At 39.3% G+C, this 18,646-nt stretch overlaps 1 protein-coding gene across 2 annotated transcripts in view; it reads left to right on the top strand.

The window, feature by feature from the left end:
* The first annotated feature begins 17,765 nt into the window (after positions 1 to 17,765).
* The window catches only part of NR1I2 (nuclear receptor subfamily 1 group I member 2), a 29,312-nt gene continuing 28,431 nt past the window's right edge, over positions 17,766 to 18,646 (top strand). For both annotated transcript variants that reach the window (XM_066241524.1, XM_066241525.1), the window contains exon 1: positions 17,766 to 18,053. The gene's annotated coding sequence lies outside the window, so the exon portion shown is untranslated. The remainder of the gene's footprint in view (positions 18,054 to 18,646) is intronic.

Consider the following 18,646-nt stretch of genomic DNA (forward strand, 5'->3'; position numbering starts at 1 on the left):
AATACAAAAATAATAATAATAATAATAAAATAAAATAAAATTAAAAAGAGAACTACCATGTGACCCAGCAATTCCACTTGAGTATTTATCTGAAGAAAACAAAAACGCTAACTTGAAAGGATAGATGCACCCCCATGTTCATTGTTTACAATAGGCAAGATATGGAAACAGCCTAAGTGTCCACTGGTGGATGAATGGATAAAGAAATGGTGGTTTGGGAGATGACGTCAGAGTAATGGCGGAGTAGGAAGCGATACCGATGAATCTCCCCCAAAACTCAACAAGATCTTCAACCAGAAACAGAAAAACCTATACTTGGAGCTTCCAGATTCTTCGCAATACACCCAAAGGTATGATTGAGTGAAAAATTGGCTAAATATATAACCAAACCCCGAAGGAAATAGGGAATAAGAAATGCTCCGCCTTCCTCACTAACCTAAATGGGGCGGCTTTCTCTGGTAACTGTGAATATAGAAACTGAGGCGGGCAAAGGGGGTGAATAGATCCAGGCCGCCGCAGCAAAAACGGCCGAACCAGGCTGTGACTCAGAGATCCAAGCCGAGGAAAATCTGATCCTGTGGCAACCCGGGCAATACAAGCTAACACTCGCGCCAAACCCAAACAAAGAAAGACAAGCGGAGCGGCCATTTTACCCGGTCTCCTGGTCGGTGCGCAGTTAGTGGAAGGGAGATTTCTTCCTAAGCCGCGGAAGTGGGTGCCCGTGTTGCCCCACGAAGAGGCAGGGTCAGAGGCCTTTCTGTGGGCTGAGGGCAGAGTCTCTGGGCAGCCCCAGTGCCCTGGGAAAGCCACGCATGGGAGGGAGTGAGAACTAATCCCAACGGTGGAGATTTTCCGTGCTGGAGGCTATTTCACTCAGAGGGAACCGCGGCCGGCCTCATATCCTGGTTTGCGCGCGCAGATAAGGAGTGAGCGATTCCTCCGAGTGCCTCGGCAGTGCGCGCCCGTGTTATCGCACAGAGGGGCAGAGTCAGGGGCCTTTGTGTGGGCCAAAGCGGAATCTCGGGCCGCCCCAGCGCCTTGCAAAAGCCGCACACGGGGACGGAGCGAGACTCAATTCCAACGCTGCAACTTTTCCCTGCGGTTGGGGGTTTCACTCAGAGCGTGAGACTGCTGGCCGGATATCCTGGTTGCAGACAGTGAGTGAGAGTTTCCTCGAAGCGCCCCGGAAGTGGGCGCCCGCTTGTGTTACCGGATAGAGTGGCAGAGCCAGAGGTCTTCGAGTGGGCGGAAAGCCCGCCTGATTATGCTAGCAGCTCTGACTGACTGAGCCTTACCCAGAGCCCTGTGCTGAGTGGAAATAGAGTGGGGAGTTGCCAGCAATTTGAGCCTCTTACTATCCAGGCAGAGGCAGCAGCAACCCCATACCTGGACTATCAGGCTACTAATTGAGGAAGGAAAGACTAGGAGAAAGGCTCCAGGAACACGGACTCTCTCACTGTCGGAGCCTATAAATGCTAATGAGCCTCGACTACCAACGAGAATAAAGCACAATACATGACATTGCCATAGAGACTTATCAACTGCAAACCTCTACCTGAGCGTGCCAAAGGGGCAGAACCCGGGGTACAGAGTCACCGAACAGGAAGAGGGAGAGAAAAGAAAAAGCAAGAAGATAACCTCTCAAAATCAAGAATAATCTGCAGACTTTATAACCTATCCCATTTTATTATATTTGTTCGTTTGTTTCTCTTATCTTCATTCTTGAGACTTTTTTTTCCTCCTCCAATTTGGCCGATTAACTCTCTACCGGTCTTACTCTCTCCTCTCCTGGAACTACACTACCCATAAGTGTTACATCTCCCATTATCTTTTCTCTTCTCTTCCTTTCTATGAGGGTTGCACTCCAAAACCCTTAACTCTCTCTCTCTCTCTCTCCTTTCTTTTTTCTTCTTTTAGTGGTTCCCTCTTTTTTTTTTCTCTCTCTCTTTCTTTTCTCCTTCTATATTAGTTTCTTCCTTTCTCCTTTACATCTCCTCTCATTCAAACCTCAATAACAAACAAATTCTCTTATCTGGGACTCAAACCTATGTTTGTGGCATTTTGGGGGGTTTTTACTTCACCTTTTTAACTCACTAGCAGTGCTCCCATCCCTGGCTCTCCATATTATCTAGTTCTTGTTCCACTAAATACAATAGTAAGTTTTTAATTTGTCCCCCCATTTTTCCATTTTCCTCTTATTCCTCTCATCATAACTCTTAGAAAACCAACACCTAAAAGCAAATCATTTTATTCTTGACCCAAATTTTTTCCTTATTTGCTTTTTGTGGGTCCATACGCTCTTTTTTTTTTTTCTTTTCTTTTCTTTTCTTTCTCTCTTTTTTGCCCCTTTATTACTTTTCCCCAATTCAGGCCCTCCATCACAGGCATTGTTTGTTATAACTCACAGTCCACCACAAGATTTTCTCAAGAAAGAGGGGAGAGGAGAGGAGAGGAAAAAAAGAGGGGGGGAATAATTTCCTTTTTTAAAAAATTTTTTATTTTATTTTATTTTTCTTTATTTCATTATTAATTTTTTTAAAAAAGAAAACAACTCTTTTCGATTTGTTATTTTTTTATTTTTTTTTAACTTTTTATTCTTTATTAAATCTCATTAATACTATCAACAAAACCACCCTCAGATGCCATTAAGGAAGAGAAAATCGAATATCATGGATACAAAAGAAAGAGAGGTAACACAGCTAGATGAGGAAAAATCTATGGAGAAAAAATTTAATATATTGGAAACCTTGGAGCTAAATGACAGAGAATTCAAGATAGAAATCCTAAAAATCCTCCGAGATATACAAGAAAACACAGAAAGGCAATATAGGGAGCTCAGAAAACAACTCCATGAACACAAAGAATATATGTCCAAGGAAATTGAAACTATAAAAACAAATCAAACAGAGATGAAAAACTCAATTCACGAGCTGAAAAACGAAGTAACAAGCTTAGCTAATAGAACAGGTCAGATAGAAGAGAGGATTAGTGAAATAGAAGACAAGCAACTTGAGGCACAACAGAGAGAAGAAGAAAGAGACTCAAAAATTAAAAAAAATGAGATAGCCCTACAAGAATTATCTGACTCCATCAAAAAGAATAACATAAGAATAATAGGTATATCAGAGGGAGAAGAGAGAGAAAATGGAATGGAGAACATACTTAAACAAATAATTGATGAGAACTTCCCAAGCCTGTGGAAAGAACTAAAGCCTCAAGTTCAAGATGCAAACAGAACTCCAAGTTTTCTTAACCCCAACAAACCTACTCCAAGGCATATCATAATGAAATTGACACAAACCAACAGCAAAGAAAAAATTCTCAAGGCAGCCAGGGAAAAGAAGAATACAACATATAAAGGAAGGCCCATTAGATTATCATCAGATTTCTCAGCAGAAACTCTACAAGCTAGAAGAGAGTGGACCCCAATATTTAAAGTCCTGAAAGAGAGGAACTTTCAGCCACGAATACTATACCCATCAAAGCTATCCTTCAAATACGAAGGAGAAATAAAAACATTCACAGATACAGAAAAGATGAGGGAATTTATCATCAGAAAACCCCCACTCCAGGAATTACTAAAGGGGGTTCTCCAATCAGATACAAAGAACAAAAAAAAACAGAGCCACAAGTAAAAGCTCCAAGAAGAACACAATAAAACCAAATTTAAACTGTGACAACAACAAAAAGAAAGAGGGGGAGAAGACGGAGATTAACAGTAGCAAAGGACGATGGAGTGCAAAAGTACTCACAAAATAGTTCGCTACAATGAACAGGGTAGGGACCCTTTTCATTACTCAAAGGTAACCACCATTGAAAAAACCACCACAGAAGCACATGAGATAAAAAAGATAGCAACAGAGGAAAGATGTATGGAATACAACCAAATAAAAACAAAAGATAGAAAAACGAAAGAGAAGGATCAAACAAGACACAAAACTAACAGAAAGCAAGATATAAAATGGCAATAGGGAACTCACAAGTATCAATAATTACACTAAATGTAAATGGATTAAACTCACCAATAAAAAGGCACAGAGTAGCAGAATGGATTAAAAAAGAAAATCCAACTGTATGCTGCCTACAGGAAACTCATCTAAGTAACAAGGATAAAAACAAATTCAAAGTGAAAGGCTGGAAAACAATACTCCAAGCAAATAACATCCAAAAAAAAGCAGGTGTAGCAATACTCATATCGGATAATGCTGACTACAAGACAGGAAAAGTACTTAGAGACAAAAATGGCCATTTCATAATGGCTAAGGGGACACTGAATCAAGAAGACATAACAATTCTTAATATATATGCACCAAACCAAGGAGCACCAAAATATATAAGACAGCTACTTATTGATCTTAAAACAAAAACTGACAAAAATACAATCATACTTGGAGACCTCAATACACCGCTGACGGCTCTAGATCGGTCATCCAAACAGAGAATCAACAAAGACATAGTGGCCTTAAACAAAACACTAGAGCACCTGGATATGATAGACATCTACAGGACATTTCATCCCAAAGTGACTGAGTATACATTTTTCTCCAGTGTACATGGATCATTCTCAAGAATTGACCATATGTTGGGCCACAAAAACAATATCAGCAAATTCAGAAAAATTGAAGTTGTACCAAGCATATTTTCTGATCATAAAGCCTTGAAACTAGAATTCAACTGCAAAAAAGAGGAAAAAAATCCCACAAAAATGTGGAAACTAAACAACATACTTTTAAAAAATGAATGGGTCAAAGAAGAAATAAGTGCAGAGATCAAAAGATATATACAGACTAATGAAAATGACAATACGACATATCAGAATCTATGGGATGCAGCAAAAGCAGTGATAAGAGGGAAGTTCATATCGCTTCAGGCATATATGAACAAACAAGAGAGAGCCCAAGTGAACCACTTAACTTCCCACCTTAAGGAACTAGAAAAAGAACAAAGACAACCCAAAACCAGCCGAAGAAAGGAGATAATAAAAATCAGAGCAGAAATAAATGAATTAGAGAACAGAAAAACTATAGAAAAAATTAATAGAACAAGGAGCTGGTTCTTTGAAAAGATCAACAAAATTGACAAACCCTTGGCAAGACTTACCAAGGAAAAAAGAGAAAGAACTCATATAAACAAAATACAAAATGAAAGAGGAGAAATCACCACGGACACCGTAGATATACAAAGAATTATTGTAGAATACTATGAAAAACTTTATGCCACTAAATTCAACAACCTAGAAGAAATGGATAAATTCCTAGAACAATACAACCTTCCTAGACTGAGTCAAGAAGAAGCAGAAAGCATAACAGACCTATCAGTAGAGAAGAAATAGAAAAAACCATTAAAAACCTCCCCAAAAATAAAAGTCCAGGCCCTGACGGCTATACCAGCGAATTTTATCAAACATTCAAAGAACACTTGGTTCCTGTTCTACTCAAAGTCTTCCAAAAAATTGAAGAAGAAGCAATACTTCCAAACACATTTTATGAGGCCAACATAACCCTCATCCCAAAACCAGGCAAGGATGGCACAAAAAAAGAAAACTACAGACCAATATCTCTAATGAATACAGATGCTAAAATACTAAACAAAATACTAGCAAATCGAATACAACAACATATTAAAAAAATAATACATCATGATCAAGTGGATTTCATCCCAGAATCTCAAGGATGGTTCAACATACGTAAAACGGTTAATGTAATACACCATATCAACAAAACAAAGAACAAAAACCACATGATCTTATCAATAGACGCAGAAAAGGCTTTCGATAAAATACAACACAATTTTATGTTTAAGACTCTCAACAAAATGGGTATAGAAGGAAAATATCTCAACATGATAAAGGCCATATATGATAAACCATCAGCTAACATCATATTAAATGGCACTAAACTGAAGGCTTTCCCCCTTAAATCAGGAACAAGACAGGGTTGTCCACTCTCTCCACTCTTATTTAATGTGGTACTAGAGGTTCTAGCCAGAGCAATCAGACAAGACAAAGAAATAAAAGGCATCCATATCGGAAAAGAAGAAGTAAAGGTATCACTTTTTGCAGATGATATGATCCTATACATCGAAAACCCCAAAGAATCCACAAAAAGACTACTAGAAACAATAAGCCAATACAGTAAGGTCGCAGGATACAAAATTAACATACAGAAGTCAATAGCCTTTCTATATGCCAACAATGAAACAACTGAGAAGGAACTCAAAAGAATAATCCCCTTCACGATTGCAACAAAAAAAATAAAATACTTAGGAATAAACATAACAAAGAATGTAAAGGACTTATATAATGAAAACTATAAACCATTGTTAAGGGAAATCGAAAAAGATATAATGAGATGGAAGAATATACCTTGTTCTTGGCTAGGAAGAATAAATATAATCAAGATGGCTATATTACCCAAAGCAATATACAAATTTAATGCAATTCCCATCAAACTTCCAATGACATTTTTTAAAGAAATAGAGCAAAAAATCATCAGATTTATATGGAACTATAAAAAACCCCGAATAGCCAAAGCAATCCTAAAGAAAAAGAATGAAGCTGGGGGCATAACAATACCTGACTTCAAACTCTATTATAGGGCCACGACAATCAAAACAGCATGGTATTGGCAGAAAAATAGACACTCAGACCAATGGAACAGAATAGAAAGTCCAGAAATAAAACCACATATATATAGTCAAATAATTTTTGATAAAGGGGCCAACAACACACAATGGAGAAAAGAAAGCCTCTTCAATAAATGGTGCTGGGAAAACTGGAAAGCCACATGCAAAAGAATGAAACTGGACTACAGTCTCTCCCCCTGTACAAAAATTAACTCAAAATGGATCAAAGATCTAAACATAAGACCTGAAACAATTAAGTACATAGAAGAAGACATAGGTACTCAACTCATGGACCTGGGTTTTAAAGAGCATTTTATGAATCTGACTCCAATGGCAAGAGAAGTGAAGGCAAAAATTAATGAATGGGACTACATCAGACTAAGAAGTTTTTGCTCAGCAAGGGAAACTGATAACAAAATAAACAGAAAGCCAACTAAATGGGAAATGATATTTTCAAACAACAGCTCAGATAAGGGCCTAATATCCAAAATATACAAAGAACTCATAAAACTCAACAACAAACTAACAAACAATCCAATAAAAAAATGGGAAGAGGATATGAATAGACACTTCTCCCAGGAAGAAATACAAATGGCCAACAGATATATGAAAAGATGCTCATCTTCTTTAGCTATTAGAGAAATGCAAATCAAAACGGCAATGAGATACCACCTCACACCTGTTCGATTAGCTGTTATTAGCAAGTCAGGTAATAGCAAATGTTGGAGAGGCTGTGGAGAAAAAGGAACCCTCATACACTGTTGGTGGGAATGTAAAGTAGTACAACCATTATGGAAGAAAGTATGGTGGTTCCTCAAAAAACTGAAAATAGAACTACCTTATGACCCAGCAATCCCTCTACTGGGTATATATCCCCAAAACTCAGAAACATTGATACGAAAAGACACATGCAGCCCCATGTTTATTGCAGCATTGTTCACAGTGGCCAGGACATGGAAACAACCAAAAAGCCCATCAATAGATGACTGGATAAAGAAGATGTGGCACATATACACTATGGAATACTACTCAGCCATAAGAAATGATGACATCGGAACATTTACAGCAAAATGGTGGGATCTTGATAACATGATACGAAGCGAAATAAGTAAATCAGAAAAAAACAGGAACTGTATTATTCCATACGTAGGTGGGACATAATAGTGAAACTAAGAGACATTGATAAGAGTGTGGTGGTTACGGGGGGGAGGGTGGAATGGGAGAGGGATAGGGGGTGGGAGGGGCACAAAGAAAACAAGATAGAAGGTGACAGAGGACAATCTGACTTTGGGTGGTGGGTATGCAACATAATTGAACGACAAGATAACCTGGACTTGTTATCTTTGAATATATGTATCCTGATTTATTGATGTCACCCCATTAAAAAAATAAAATTATAAAAAAAAAAAAAAAAAAAAAAAAAAAGAAATGGTGGTTTATGTATACAATGCAATATTATTTAACCATAAAAAAGAATAAAATCTTGCCATTTGGGACAACATGGGTGGAACTTGAGGGCATTAGGATAAGTGGAATAATTAAAAAAAAGACAAATACTATATGATCTTTCTTATATGTGGAATCTAAAACAAAAACAACCCTCAAGCTTATAGATACAGAGAACAGATTAGTGGCTACCAGAGGGAAGGGGTCGGGGGAGAAATGAGTAAAGGGGGCATAAATTAATTTTTTTTTTAATTTAATTTTTTTTTTTATTTTTTTAGAGAGGAGAGAGAGAGGGAGAGAGAGAAGAGACAGAGAGAGAGAAGGGGGGGAGGAGCTGGAAGCATCAACTCCCATATGTGCCTTGACCAGGCAAGCCCAGGGTTTCGAACTGGCGACCTCAGCATTTCCAGGTCGACGTTTTATCCACTGTGCCACCACAGGTCAGGCATAAATTAATTTTTTAAAGAATCTGTGTTATAGATATATAACATAACTTTATTGAAGAGAGAAGGGCAGGGTTTACCTAAGTAAATTAGGGGATAAGTAGAGACTATAAGACTAAAGACCAAAGGAACTATACATAAGCACTGCAGTAGTTAAAGAAGTTGTTTCCCATGGGGGCACTGGTTAACAATTCTAATACCTTTATACATGTAAACTGGGATTGAGCAAATAAGCTAACAGATGATAGATAGCGATTTAAAAAAAAAAAAGAGAAAAAGATAGTATCTTTACAATTATAGCCAGGCAAAGGTATTTTTTTTTTAAAGCATCCCAAGTGATCTAATATTCATTCAAGATTTAGAATAAAGAAACCTTTCTCAAGGAAACTGCCCCTTCCCAGGTATTTACCATTTAGAGAGACTTGCCATGGAAGACATGTCTTCAGTATAGGTTTAAATGATATTTTCTTTATAAAGTCTCCAGGATTCCAAAACAAACAAAAAAATATGGGAGGAAACACTGATACTAGCACAATCATAACTCATGTACTTCCTCTGCCATAGCACACATCACACTTGATTGTAATTGTCTATGGAAACATCTCCCTTGACAACTGGACTATAGCTCTGAGGGCAGGGCAAACGCTGTGCCTTCTGAGTTTATTTGTTTCTATTCCAGGTGCCAGGCACAGTCTCTGGCACATGGTGATCTCTCAAAGACTATTTGTTGAGTGAGGTTCTCTATACTTAATGTTTATAGAAGTCAAGATTTGTGTGGTTTTGAAAAACAGTTATGATATTGATATTTTATGCTATGAAATAAGTTTTCAAGAACATACCATAATTCTTATTTATAACATTAATTTCTAGTAAATAACATTTTATTCAGTTGGTGAATGTTATCAAGTGACCAAGAAATGTCATTAAGGGAGGAAGGGCCTTCTGTACTGCACCTTGAGAAGAATCTATCCTATTATCCATGTACAAAAATATTCAACAACTTAAGAGGCCTCAAACAAAGGTTTTAAAGAAAATGCAGAAATTTTCTTCTTATTGTTTATTTACTTTCAATAAAGGTTAAAGACATTATATGTAAACATAACTATAAAGTCATCTTCCAATGATGACAAAAAGAAGTTTGCAATTCTCCACTAAAAAAAATAAATAAATAACTGGACAAAATTGTCAAAAGCACCTACTTTAGGGCACCAGGAATCTACCAAAGATGGGCAACAAATTGAAAACCTGCTAGAGATTCAGGTAAAAGCAGAAATCCACTACTATGCTCCAAACTCCACCCAGCTCAGTCAGCAGGGGTGGCAGTCTTCCAACCTACGAGCTGTGCTGCCAGAGGGGGGAGACTTGATTTAGGGTAAAATCTTGTGACTTTACATGCTGAAAGTAGCAAACTTGGTTAGAACTGAATGGGTTGGGGGAAACCCATAGCTTTGTTACCCCAAGGATGCAGTCCCAGTTGGCGTGAGCAGCAAACCAACTAGTAATTTAATGGGGAGATCCTGGGAGTGTTGAGATAAGTTCTCCATACATCCTTGGCTGGCTGAAAATACTAAAATTTAATTCGGACAGGGAAAGGAGTGGAGAAACAAACCCAGATGAGTCAAATAGAAACAAATAGCAAAACAGTACACCTAAACCCAACTATAGCATACATTAAATATTAGTGAATTAAACACTCCAAATAAAAGTCACAGACTGTCAAAATGGATTTTTAAAAAAGCAAAACCACACATGGTATTTTTAAGAGATAGCTTTAAATATAAAAACAAGAAATTAAATAGATGGAAAAAGATACACCAAGGAAAATATTTAGCATAGAGTGTTTTTTTTTTTTATTTAGCTGGCAAAGGAAATGAGAAGGCAAAGAGTATTACCAGAGATAAAGAAGGATGCTTCATAATGATAAAAAGGTCAGTTCATCAGGAAAACTAAACAATCTTAACTATTTATAATAACTACTAATAATTGAGCTTCAGAATCCATGACAAAACTGATAGAAGTAAAGAAAGAGCCAAATCTAAAATCATAGTTGGAGATTTAGCACCTTCCTCCTAATAATTGATAGAGGACAATTAAACAACAAATCAGTAAGTTATAAAAGGTTTGATCAACTTATTTACCACCTTGACCTAATGGAAACACTACACCCAACCACTGAAGATAGGCCATATCATGCTCCAAAAAACAAGTGTCAATAAATTTCAAAAGGTCTTGACTGGTGGCTCAGTGGATAGACTGTCGGCCTGGTGTGTGTACTTCCTGGGTTTGATTCATGGTCAGGGCACAAAAGAAAAGTGACCATCTGCTTCTCTCCCCCACCCCCCTCTCTCTTTTCCTTTCTCTTCTCTTCTCGCAGCCAGTGGCTCAGTTTGTTCATGCGTTTGCCCCAAGCATGGAGTCTAGCCCAGTTGGTCAGAGTGTTAACCTCAGGCACTAAAAATTGCTTGGTTGATTCAGCATTGGCCCCAGATGGGGTTGCCAGGTGAATCCCGGTCAGGGGACATGTGGGAGTCTGTCTCACTATCTCCCCTTCTCTCACTTTAAAAAACCCAAAAGATTGAATAAATTCTTTGGCTATAGAAATAAATAAATTAGAAATCAGAAGCAAGAAAAAAAAGTTAGAAAATTTCCAAACACTTGGAGGTTAAACAAACAATACATTTCTAAATAACCTTTGTGTCAAAGAAGAAATGACTTTGGAAATTAAAAGATGCTTCGACCTGAATGACTGAGAAAACATAACTTTGAAATTTATGAGATGTACCTAAAGAAGTGCTAGAGAGAAATGTGTAATTTATATGCTCATATTAGGAAAAAATTATTTATTTATTTATTTTTTTGTATTTTTCTGAAGCTGGAAATGGGGAGAGACAGTCAGACAGACTCCCGCATGCGCCCGACCGGGATCCACCCGGCACGCCCACCAGGGGCGATGCTCTGCCCACCAGGGGGTGATGCTCTGCCCCTCTGGGGCGTAGCTCTGCCGCGACCAGAGCCACTCTAGCGCCTGAGGCAGAGGCCAAGGAGCCATCCCCAGAGCCCGGGCACCTTTGTTCCAATGGAGCCTTGGCTGCAGGAGGGGAAGAGAGAGACAGAGAGGAAGGAGGGGGGGTGGTTGGAGAAGCAAATGGGCGCTTCTCCTATGTGCCCTGGCTGGGAATCGAACCCGGGTCCCCCGCACGCCAGGCCGACGCTCTACCGCTGAGCCAACCAGCCAGGGCTAGGAAAAAAATTATTTAAAAGCAATTATCTGAGTTTCCACCTAGAGAAGATACAAAAAGAAAAGCAAAGTAAATCCAAAGTAAGTTGTAAGAGGAATATTTTAACATAAGAGCAGAAATCAATGAAACAGAAAACAAATAAAAGAAATAATTAGCAAATCCGAAACTTGGTTCTTTGAAAAGATTAATCAAATTAACAAACTTCTAGAAATACTGATTTAAAAGAGAAAAACAAGTTATCCATGTCAAGCATGAGAGAGGGATATCACTACAATGAAAGAGGAAATGTCACTGCCGATCCTACAGGCAGTAGTAAAAGGATAGGGAATATTTTGAAAACTTAAGACAATGAATTTGATAGTTTAGATGTAATGGACAAAGTCCTTGAAATATAGAATTTACCAAAACAGATATAAGAATAATAATTTTTTTCCCCCAAAGGGGGGGGGTAGAGGGAGAAACACAGGAAGGGAGAGAGATGAGAAGTATCAACTTGTAGTTGAGTCACTTTAATTGTTCATTGATTGCTTCTCATATGTGCCTTGACAGGGCGCTCCAGCTGAACCAGTGACCCTTGCTCAAACCAGAGACCTTGTTCAAGTCAGCGACCTTTGAGTTCAAGCCAGTGACCATGGGATTATTTCGATGATCCCAGCTCAAGTCAGTGACCCTGTGCTCAAGCTGGTGAGCCCATGCTAAAGCCTGTGACCTCAGGGTTTTGAACCTGGTACCTCAGTATCCCAGGTAACTGCTCTGTCCACTGTGCCAACATTAGTCAGAATAAATATAAAGTTCTAATAGCTCTGTATCTATTAAGTAAATTAAATTTGTTACCAAAAACCTTCCACAAAGAAACTTCCAGGATCAGATAGTTTCAGTGATGAATTATCAAACATTTATAAGGATGTCAATATCAAATTTACACAAACTCTTTAAGAAAATAAAAAGGAAACACTACCAATTGCATTTTAAGAGGCCTAAAAATGAATAGCTAAACAATGAAAAATTATTCAGCCCTAAAAAAGAATGATGTTCTTATATGTTACAACATGGGTGAACTTTCAAAATATTATGCTAAATAAAATCATATTTAAAAAATACCAAATATAGAGCATGGTTCCACTTATATAAAATATATAGAATAGGCAAATTAGTAGAAACAAAATATATAAAAAATTATCAGAGGCTGGGAGAAGGGAAGACTAGGATGTTATTTAAGAGGGTATAGATTTTCTGTTTGGGCCAATTAAAGGATATTGAAATGGATAGTGTCCACGGTTGTATAACATTGTGAATGTAATTAATACCACTAAGTTATACATTTAAAATGATTTAAATGGTTAATTTTGTGTTTTATATCTATTACATGTTATATATAAATATATATTATATATCCATGATTTAAAAATTTTTTAAAGACTGATAAATTGTACTCCCTAAAAATTTTTTAATTAAATTAAAAATAAAATAAAAGTATCTGGAAACTTTAAAACACTTAAAGACTTGAAAGATTTCTTGCATTTTTACTGTAGGAATTCATGTTATGTCCCATTTTACAGAAACAAAACAGGTTGAAGCAACTGCTTGGCTGAGGTTAACTGGCTAAGCAACCTCACCTGTTGTAAATAGGATCAGTGTTTTTCTAAGAGATGATCCAACTCACGGGCTTAAGGTGTTCCCTATTTGACCCCTAAGTTTACATTTTATTCACAAGTTCATAATATAATATTGTGGAGCAAAACACTTTAACATCTATAACTGTTGAGAGAGGATAATTATCTTAATATTTGTAGAAAGGGGCATTATTATAAATATATTACCAGATTCCAGATTTCCACCTTCTTTCCTCAATCCCTTATCCTTCTTATACATTTTAGTGATTTAATAAAAAGTTAATATAGATTTCCAAACCCCTTCTTAGTTTTTATACAGTTCCATACAGAAATACCCAGCTATCTCTTTGTTACCAAAATATAATTGTACTTCATTATGACATTTGCCATCATCATGTGTTTAAATTTAAAAAATTAAAATTTAAGAGGTTTTACTCATTTGAGAGTTATTTTATTTAATAATAAATTAATAGTAAACATGAGTTTCATTTCATGGTAACATGAGCTACAGGGAAGATTCTCTCAAGGTGGTTATGAGCTATTTTTTCTCCTTTTCAATGAAAGGAAACTATTTTTAATGCAGTGTTAGGAAAGACCACCCTTAAAAGAGTTATTGAACAGAACTGAGCACCTACCAAATGAACTTGGTACAAGGGATATAAAAGGCACGGGCCTATGCTCTAAGAGAGACAATAACCTACTGGGGAATAGAACACAGGCAACACATTCTACAGCATAATTCAGAAATGAGGGAAAAAACAAAATGTCCCATGATTCTGAAAAGAGAGATATTGGGGTTCCAGCCACAAGTATGATCGATGGCATCCTGGAGCAACTCTGGGGTCTGGAACGACAGCAACTCAATTTTAGTGGCTCCCCCAATTGTTGGAACCTGTCATTTCCAGGAAGGGAAAATTCTTGTCACTCCTTCCAACTTGTGATAAAATGGGACCACTTTCAAAAGGAAGATTTTTATTCTCAGTACCTTCTACTGCTGCCTGCACCCAAGGACAAAAGAGAGGAGGTTCCCCCAGGACTGCCTCGTGGGACCAGGGCTTCACCGTCACATGCTGCCCTGGCTGACCCCTTTCCAGGGGCCTACCTGAGCACATTCCAGAGGAATCCTAAGAGATTTTTGAGAAGGACCATCTGACTGGCTGATAAATACCTATCTTCCTAAGGCTGAGCCTGATTTTACATGGTTAGTACATTACTCCTTTAGTTGACTTTCCCAGTTATTTCAAAATCCAGTTAGTTCTGGAGGGAGATAAAACATTAAATGAATTTACACTAAAGAAACTCCCTGGGCTTACCAGGTCTGCTTCTGTCTTAAGAGCGGCTTAAGAGCTCCACATTGCTGGTTGCTGCAATAGAGAACTTCCCAGCTGTGCTTGAGGTTGACTCAAATGCTTGTCTGGGGCACCGATGTGCTCTTCTTAAAGATTGCATTGTATTTTCTGGATGTTTCTTAGCTTAGGGCCATGTCTAGTGTTAATACTGCATTTAGAGACTCGAGAAACCTGGCAGCTGTCGCCTGCCCTGTCTCCTGCCGTCTGGTCCATGACAGCACACAACAGACCCCGGGCAATGGGATTCAGAGGTCCCTGCAAAAACCTGAGAAGAGTTTCTTTGCTTTAGTGATTTTGTAACCTGGTCTTCGTTCCCTGTTTCTGAGGTAAATAGTTCACCATTTTTATAAGAGAGATAAGGGCATGCCCTTGTGAGCCAGGAAAGATTTGAGAGATGATGAAATCTCTGTATTTTATCCATGATCCAAGGGCTTCTGGCAAGCTGTCCTCCCTGAGCTGGACCCTGCCTTTTATCTGGACACAGAAATGCTTGTTTTTACAGAAGTGCCTACTTTTAATTTTAAGACTTTTTTTTTAAAGAGCAGTTTTAGGTTTACAACAAAATTGAGAGGAAAGTACTAGATTCCCCACATACTTCCTGCCTCCACACATATGCAGCTTCCCCATACCAACGTCCCCCACCAGAGCAGAACATTTGTTACACCTGATGACACTACAGTAGCACATCATAATCACCCAAAGCTGATACTACATTTACTCTTGGGGTTGGACATTCTATGGGCTCACATAAATGTATAATGACATGAATCTACCATTATGATATCATGCAAGAATATTTTCACTGTCTTAAAAATTCTCTGTGCTCCTAGAAAGGCCTACTTTATTTTTATTTATTTATTTATTTTTAATAATTTTATTTTTAATGGGCGACATCAATAAATCAGGATACATATATTCAAAGATAACAACTCCAGGTTATCTTGTCATTCACTTATGTTGCATACCCATCACCCAGAGTCAGATTGTCCTCTGTCACCTTCTATCTAGTTTTCTTTGTGCCCCTCCCCCTCCCCCTTTCCCTCTCCCTCTCCCTCCTCCCCCCTATAACCACCACACTCTTATTAATGTCTCTTAGTTTCACTTTTATGCCCCACCTACATATGGAATAATGCAGTTCCTGGTTTTTTCTGATTTACTTATTTCACTTTGTATAATGTTATCAAGATCCCACCATTTTGCTGTAAATGATCCGATGTCATCATTTCTTATGGCTGAGTAGTATTCCATAGTGTATATGTGCCACATCTTCTTTATCCAGTCATCTATTGACGGGCTTTTTGGTTGTTTCCATGTCCTGGCCACTGTGAACAATGCTGCAATGAACATGGGGCTGCATGTGTCTTTACGTATCAATGTTTCTGAGTTTTTGGGGTATATACCCAGTAGAGGGATTGCTGGGTCATAAGGTAATTCTATTTTCAGTTTTTTGAGGAACCACCATACTTTCTTCCATAATGGTTGTACTACTTTACATTCTCATCAACAGTGTATGAGGGTTCGAAAGGCCTACTTTAAATCTTGGAAACGTAAGTTTCCTGGGATGAGTTTCTAACCTTTTCGGCCTTCACATCCCCCGTGGCTGTGATCATGGCCTTCTGGGCATAGTTTTCAGGGTACCAGAGAAGCCACCAACCCTAGCAGAGAGCCCTCAAGTACAATATACAGGCTTTTTTCCCTGGGACTCAAATCTAATATTTCACTTATTCTAGGTCCTCTCTGCCCAAGGCCAAAGTCAACCTCCCAACCTGTGGGATTTATAATCTAATGCCACCCAGCCCTAGCAGAAATGCCTGTGGACAGTCAGAGACTTGACTGAAAATAGGAGGCCCATGACCACGGGTTCCAGTCACCACTACTGGCAACGAGCTGTGTGAGCCCTCTGCCTTTCTGCATTTGGTGGGGAAGGGCAAAAAAGTGACCACTTGAGAGATGTTGACCCCGTAGGAAGTCCCCACTTCAAATCCTCCTCACCTCATGGGAGGGGCAAATTGAGTGGAAGAGAAGAAACCAATTTATTATCTTATTATTTTTTTTAATTTATTTATTTTAGGAAAAAAAGGAAAGGGAAGAGAGAAAGAGAGAAACATTGATTTGTAGTTCTACTTATTTATGCATTCATTGGTTGATTCTTGTGTGTGCCCTGACTGGTAGTCTTGCCTTTCTCACTAGGAGGGCTGAATTAAAAGATATAATTCAAAACAAAAACATTTTAAATCAGAAAATTAGCGTAAGGAAGTCCAACTTTTCACATGAAGAGTGCTGTGATAACTTTTTGGAAATCCCTAATTCTCTTTCCCAGCTATCTAGCCCGTCTCTCCCTCCTGTTGTGGCAGACGACCCTGCTGATGGACAGACGAACCAGCTTCACTGTTTGTTGTCTGAAGTGTACGTCTAGGCCACTCCTCTCACCTGCCATAAAGCACCCTTTAAAACAAAGCAAAAGAAATCTATCTTGTGAAACCCACTGCTGCCGGGAACAAGGACTTGGCTACCAGGGAGCTGATGAGCCAGCGAGTGAGGCACTTGGAGGAGGAAAGGGCCCTTCAAAGCTTTCCCCCAGGTCCCTTGGCCCTGCATCTGGGGGGCCAGCTGTGCTGGGCTGGAGCTGCAGGTCACACTCCCGTGAATGTGCTCCGTCCCCTCATCTCACATGCTTTCCCTGTTCCTCTGTGCCTGTCTCTCTCTAAACACACATGCACCCTCACAGGCACCACCAGAATCCAATACTGTGCTTATTCACGTCAAGTGGCAGTATTCAGGAAGGTGGCTTAAACAAAGGAAATAATTGTTAAGAGATCTAAGTTTAAAAGAAGTTTGCCCCAGTGGCTAAAGTTCAGAAACCCCCAGAAGCACAACATTTGCTCAGAACTAATTAGGCAAAGCAGATACTGGCAATGTTTCTACCTTCATCCTGCGTTTTAGAGTGAAGACCAGAGAGAAAAAAAAAGTGGGGGCACAGAACGAGAGTAAATACGGTAATCTGTTCATTTGCTAGTTGGAGTGCTGGACTTGGGACCTAGGAGTGCCAGATGGGCGCCACTTAGAGCCACATCTGACCTAGACTGAAATGTAGGTGAGAGACAAGATTGGCTCATATTCTGGGGAATAATAACCTAGGACTAGGGCGAGAAAGGAAGCAGGATCTTGACTTCCACCGGAGCCTCAGGCTCTCCCTGCAAAGGGGAGTGTTCACCTGCCAAAGGGAGACAACTAAACTAAACTAACGGGGATCTTGATGTTCTGATTGATCCTTGGTTCTTGTTTATTCAAAGTGGACCGCAAAGTAGAAGTCACAGCAAAGACGTTACCACCAAGCAGGTACGGTTTTTCTTTCTCTTTTTGGGGGGGGCAGACTGTCCTTCAGCTCCATACAAAATAAGTGTGGGAACACAAGTGTATATTATGTTTGCGGTCAGCGTCACAGTGGGTTGTATATCATGTTGGCCTTGTCGCTGCCCACATTTCCAGGATGTAAGAGACCATGAAGACAGTCACATAATACTGAGTCCCATTAATGATGCCCCCTGACCCTGCACTGGCCTCCCAGAGAACTCCTGCATGGGCTGCCATGAGTCATACATACAATCGGCCCCTCTCTGTTGCAGAGTTGGAGTCTCCTGACCCAGAATATACCAGGGCGAGGGCTGGGGGAGCTGGGAACCACCCAGCTCTGGCTTTTCTCAACCTGCTGGGGACCAGGGCTGGGATATAGTAGCATGACAGTCACAGGACCTGAACACCTCAGTGAGGGGCCCCTCAGAGGCTCTGCCGCACCCTTGGGGCTGAGGTGGCTTTGGACCAGTGAGTTTTCTACCTCAAGTTTTGAGGAGAGGCACTTTGTCCCACAGAACCGAGCCTCTCCTATTTGTGCTGAGCTCCACCAAGTCCTCTGTCGCCCCACATCACAGCCC

Source organism: Saccopteryx bilineata, chromosome 8 (assembly GCF_036850765.1).
Source record: "Saccopteryx bilineata isolate mSacBil1 chromosome 8, mSacBil1_pri_phased_curated, whole genome shotgun sequence".
Lineage (NCBI taxonomy): Eukaryota > Metazoa > Chordata > Mammalia > Chiroptera > Emballonuridae > Saccopteryx > Saccopteryx bilineata.